At 36.0% G+C, this 6116-nt stretch overlaps 1 pseudogene; it reads right to left on the bottom strand.

The window, feature by feature from the left end:
- Positions 1 to 3546: 3546 nt before the first annotated feature.
- LOC124510072 (40S ribosomal protein S6-like) lies at positions 3547 to 4281 on the bottom strand (annotated as a pseudogene).
- Positions 4282 to 6116: the final 1835 nt, after the last annotated feature.

Genomic DNA, 6116 nt, shown 5'->3' with positions numbered 1-6116 from the left:
GGGATGAAGAGAAAATCTAACTGTAAAATTACAATTAATTGTTAGTGCAACTGTGGCTGCTGGGTGATTCTATACAATCTATATTGTCACTAAAGGAAAACAGAAAAGGCAAGGCAGACAGTACAATTCTGTGTCTGTTTTTGCAGTATAGCAGCTCTTCAAAAGTTATTTCCAAATAATTATGTGGGTCAGATAATTCCTAGGTAGAAATCACAGCTCTAGATATGTTCAAGCTATAATTTAAGGTAAATAAGATTATCAATAATATATCAACAAATAAGACTAACCCTGAGCACCCAACCCTTGCTGCATACCTATCATATTCAAGACAATCTGCCAGCTGCTATGGGAATGCAACTGTAAGAGACACAGTCAAAAATACGCAGCATAAACAAATACTTAGGAGTTTGAGAGTGCTATATCCTGAGAGATATAACCTCAAGGTGACTGGCCAGCATGAAAGCATAATTAAAGGAAGACACATATTGATTTGAAATTTCTCCACCCTACCTCCCAAGTGTACTTTAGGATCTTAAAGCTATCTCTCACCTGATAAATCCATTGTACGAATTTACTCAAACAGCTGTAACCATTTTATTCTCTGCTCTCTATTTATTCAGTCTTTTCCCAAGCTCTTCAGTAAAGGATAAACCTCATTCTGGCTGTCCTCAACAGGAGTCCTTAACTCTGTGTCACTCCTCTCTGCCACGAGTACCTGGGGAAAGGCGTCTGAGACTATTTGGGAGGAAAGAATCATATTGGAAACACTCGGAAATGGTTGAAAGACTGACAGCACGATCAGGCATACCTACACAGAGAATACAGTTTGGCAGTCAATCCGTCATTGCTTTATTCCCATTTAAGAAAGGAGCAATTTTTACCTTGAGGATTGTGACTGCTCACCGAGTTGCATTTCAGACTTTGCTGCATTTCCTCTGCATTCTGCAGACTTGGCACTCTTATTCCACTTCACACTAATTGTGATTGCTGACTCGTGCCTGGATGGGAGGCTGCCAAAAGGGCAGGTATCCCAGAGAGACATCATTACCCAGGTTGGCAAATACCTGAGAGCCCTATTTAATGATACAATCTTATTTTACAACAAGGGGCAGGCTTCCAGTCTCACAGCATCAGTTCCTGACCGTAATATTGTTTGGCAAAAGCCTTTCATATTCTTTTGCAAAATAAGAAGAAATAAATCATGTTGATATAGATCAATGGTAGATGATCATATAACCTGAAAAGAGTTGGGAAGATGTGAATAGCTTTAGGGTCAACATATTTATCTAATTGCTGAAGAATAAAAGTTGATGCCTTGCCTAGAATAACTTAAGAAATTATATACATAAAAATAGCTTTCTATAGAGAGTCAGAACTCTGTTTTTACCAGACTTTGTTCAGATATTCATTCTGGAATTGAGGTCACTGCTAAGTCTTTGAACACTAGATGGAATGGGTATGACAGGGGAGAGAGGATCTTTGTAAGCACCCAGAAGGATACACAACAGTTTTTATATTCACTGTTATGTTTTAGTGCTGTATGTTGAAAAGACTAAACATGCTAACACGCTCTACCTTTGCTTAATTTGCATGATTTTTAAATGAAAATTAATACATGTATATGGCAGAAAGAAAGAAAGAAAGAAAGAAAGAAAGAAAGAAAGAAAGAAAAAAGTCTAATGGTGTAATGAGTAAGTTCTCCTTACCCAGATTCCAAATCCACATCAATAATGGCAACCATTGTTAAAAATTATTTGTGTATATTTCAAAAACTATCTTCACATGCAAACATAAATATGTGGGTGTATGCACAAAAACACCTCTCTAAAATATATGCATCCAAGCAGAGTATGCACAGTGCTTATTTAATTTTTGTAGAGATCCTATATTGCAACACATACAGGTGTTCTGGCTTTCTGTTGAATAACTGAAGAGTAACATAACACTCCATTATATGGGTTTGTCCCAATTCCATAGTGCCTTTAAGGACACTTATTATTCCGACTTCCAAACATGAATCATCTTATACATACTTTTGTACATTTGAAGAAAAAAATTGGTTGGATTAATTCCTGGAAATGAAATTACTGGTCAATGATTTGATCATTTAAATTTTTGAAATATATTATTAAGTCACTCTCAAAAAATTGTCCCAATTAACACTTGCCACAGTACATATGGAGAAAGTGCCTGACTTTTTCATACTCTTGCTAATGCTGTGTATTTTCAAACTTTCCCAACTTTTTTCAACTTGATAGGTGAAAAGTGGAATCTCATTTACATTTCTTAAAGTGCTAAGCTAATGGGCGAATATAAGAACTTTAGCAACATTTTAATGTGGGTGAATCAAGCACATCTTCCAGCTGTAAAAGTTAAGAGACCCCATTTCAAATTCACAAAATTACTCACTATGTTAGTGATTATGCATGTGATTCTTTTTTAATCAGATTAAATTAACCACCATATAGATTTTAATAGACACTAATTAAAGACCACCAACTAAACTTATTGTGGATAATCATGGTTGTGAAAATTAATGGTTAAAGAAGAGGAATTTTTTTAAAGATTCTAGGCAGATAATTACACTCAATTTAAATCAATCTTTAGTGTAGTAACTTAAGTATCTAGCTGCAGGCAAGTATTATGGCAATAGGATTTTTATAGTACAAATTCTGAAGTGCAGAAAAGTTTCAACTCAGTGAAAACATTTGAAAACAATAAAAGGTTTCCTTATTGTGAAATTACTGTAGCTTTATCACAGAAGTAAATTTTGTCAATAATGACAGTATCATAGCTATTCAGAAGTCTATAAGAATTAAATCTAAAGAACCAAAATACTTGATAAATACCTATAGTATACCCATTTAGTTGCTAAGATATTCATTTAAACCATGTCAGTCATGTATTTTTTTTATTCTATGATGCAGCTCAAAGTTTGACTCCTACCTTTTCCAGACCTTCAAATCATAAACCTTCACTCCTAGTTAAATCTCATCCATAGTTTAATAATCACTTAGTAGAGGCAGAGAAAGGCAAAACAGACAGCTTAACCTCTATGCCGGGCAAAACCTTATAAAATACTAACCTTTGGTCTTTTCTTTGTGACACATTTTAATCTTCCATTACTGAAAATGTTCTTCTTGTCCTCTTTTTCTTAATTTTTGGGATTCTAACTTAGGAATAAAGCCCATATTTCTTAAAACATTCAACTTCATATTTTTAGAAGGTAAAACTCTTGCCAGGCAAGGGTATTGATATTTTAGGTGGAAAGCATCAGATTCCCAATTTCCCCATCTGCTGTCTCATGTTCTCTTACAATCTTATTTCACAAATAAAAATGTCTCTGAACTTGGAGCTGCTAGGTAGGGAGGATAATTTTAAACTTTCAGTTTATGAATAAATTCCACAGATAGAAAGAAACCTGGTATGCTAACTCATGTTGGTGTCAGCGTGTAAGGTTATTAACCAAAACATTTTTTTTCTTTATACATAGTTTTGTTTTGTTTTGTTTGATGTTTGATCTTATTTGTTACTCTTAGAAAAATCTCAATTTTGGCTGGACTCAGACTTAGAGGTAGAAAGTCTCAGAGAAGACAGCCTCTGTCTCTTGGCAATCTGTTCCTGGTATTTTTCTTTGGCTTCTGTCATTTTCTTGGCCAAAAGTTTAGCATGTCCTGCAGCCTCTTCTTTATTTTTCTTAGTACTCTGTTTCTTCAAAGCAATACGCCAACGTCTATGTTGGAGGACACATGGAATACAGGATGCTGAATCTTGGGTGCTTTGGTTCTAGGTTTCTTACCTTCTTTGTTTAGGGGCTTTCTCACAGCGTACAGGTGGACATCATCTTCCTTAGAGAGTTTAAAAAAATTGCAGATTCTGCTAGCTCTTTTGGGTCCCAGTCCATAAGGCACAGTAGTATCAGTGAGTCCAGGAATATCTTTCTCCCCTTTTTTTTCTACAATGACCAAGTTGAGAAAGCTAGGCAACCCCAACAGAGTTGTGCTTTTTTTCTCCAGTCTTCCTTGGTCTGTAGCAGGAATGCCCTTTACGCATCAGCAAATGGACATGGCCATAGGTGAAGACACCCCGCTTCATGGGGAAGCCTTGTTTGTCATTGCCACCACTGATTCAGACCATGCAACCCTTCCATTCTTCACCTAGAGCATCAGCAGCAACTTCTGTGGCCATTCGCTTCTCATAAAAGGTATGAAGTTTGCATTCATCAACCACTTCAATGAGTTTCTGGCAGCAAGTAGCTGGGAAAGAGGTGTTCAGCTTCATGTTGAAGCAGTTTACAGCCTCCAAGGCGCCACAAAAAAAAGGTCTTTATACATAGTTAAATGACTGTCGATGGATTTGAATGCATCACTACAGTGATAAGCCACTCCAAAACATAAATATCTTATTTACACAAAACGTATCTTCATTCACCTTTTATGTCCATAGAGAAATGTGATCTGGGATGTCTGGGCCTCCATCACATTGTCTGTTTGAAACACAGAGTTAATTGGACATTGTGAGAAAGGAAAAGAGAGATTGGAGAATGGGCATTTTGTTGCCTCTGTCTGGAAGCGATACACATGATTTCAAATAAAATTTCATTAGCTAGAATTTGTCACGAGTCTTCCTAAATGGTGAAAAGCTATGAAATAAAATGTTTGCACAGAAGGAAAGGACAAGAGGACATTGGTGAAGACTAATAATTTCTACAAAATTACTTTTGTTATAAAAAGGCAGTTTTCCTAAATGATATAATGCCTTGTTATGAAGCTATAGTAATTAAGAAAGTATATTATTGCCATAGAGTTGAACCAAGAGACCAAAGAAATAGAATAAAGATCCCAAAAAGATTCCTGCCAAATTAGAACTTAGACATCTCACAAAGATGACACTCCCATTGGTAAAAAAGGAGACACCATTCAATGGAGGTAGGAAAATGATTATCTACAAGGAAAAAGATAAAATCCAATTCTTATTTCATATAATAATTTAGCTCACTATTTATCAAGGGTGTTAAATCTAAAAGAAAAATTCAAACTCAGTAAACAATATCGATAAGTATTGTTTAGAACCTGGATACCAGGGAGAAAGTTCTTTTTTGTTTTAACGTTTATTTATTTTTTGAGACAGAGAGAGGCAGAGCATGAACGGGGGAGGGTCAGAGAGAGAGGGAGACGTAGAATCTGAAACAGGCTTCAGGCTCTGAGCTTTCAGCACAGAGTCCAATGCGGGGCTCGAATTCACGGACCGCGAGATCATGACCTGAGCTGAAGTCAGATGCTCAACTGACTGAGCCACCCAGGCGCCCCAGGGAGAAAGTTCTTAAACAAAAGAAAAATGTAACTATGTTAAAGCCAACAGCTTTGGCTCATCGGGTACCCTAAAAAATAACAGCAAAAAATGTGAATATTTTTTTCAATGTTTACAGCGACCAGTGTTTCCCATTGTAAATGAATATACTGTAATATTTACACAATGGATTATTTCCAGCAGATAAATTAAATAAGCCATATCAACAATAGGTGAACCTTAGCAATATCATATTAAATGAAAGACTCCCAAACAAGTAGATGTAGCATGATGTCCTTTATATAAGTTCAACAACTGAAGTGCAACAAAAATTGAAATATAAATATAATATAATTGAAATACAAAGAAGACAAACAATATGTATAAATGTGACAAGCTATAATAAGAGGAAAAGAAGAAAATGGCAAACATGATTTTGTACTACAGAGTGTGTTCACAGGTATGTAGTACATTATTAAAAGTAGCTAAGTGATTAATAATGAGAAGATGTGGATCAAGGATTATAGTTAATCTACTCTGTGAATTTAGGCACTTAGATAATTAATAGACACATTATTATTACACATTGTTTCAGGAAAGAATTTTCATAAACACAAAATAGGGGCCCTGATTTAACAAGTATTTCTGTTTAAAAATGGAAATTTTGGGGTGCCTGGGTGGCTCAGTCAGTGAAGCGTCTGACTTCATCTTGGGTCATGATCTCACAGCTCATGGGTTCAAGCCCCGCATTGGGCTCTGTGCTGACAGCTCAGAGCCTGGAGCCTGCTTCAGATTCTGTGCCTCTCTCTTTCTGCTCCTCCCCCACT

This window comes from Lynx rufus, unplaced genomic scaffold (assembly GCF_022079265.1).
Source record: "Lynx rufus isolate CCGP_SWC_20201006 ecotype Redwood Valley unplaced genomic scaffold, mLynRuf1.p SCAF_1, whole genome shotgun sequence".
NCBI classification, from domain to species: domain Eukaryota; kingdom Metazoa; phylum Chordata; class Mammalia; order Carnivora; family Felidae; genus Lynx; species Lynx rufus.
Note: the sequence above shows the minus strand (reverse complement) of the source record. Positions and strands in the feature narration are given on the sequence as shown.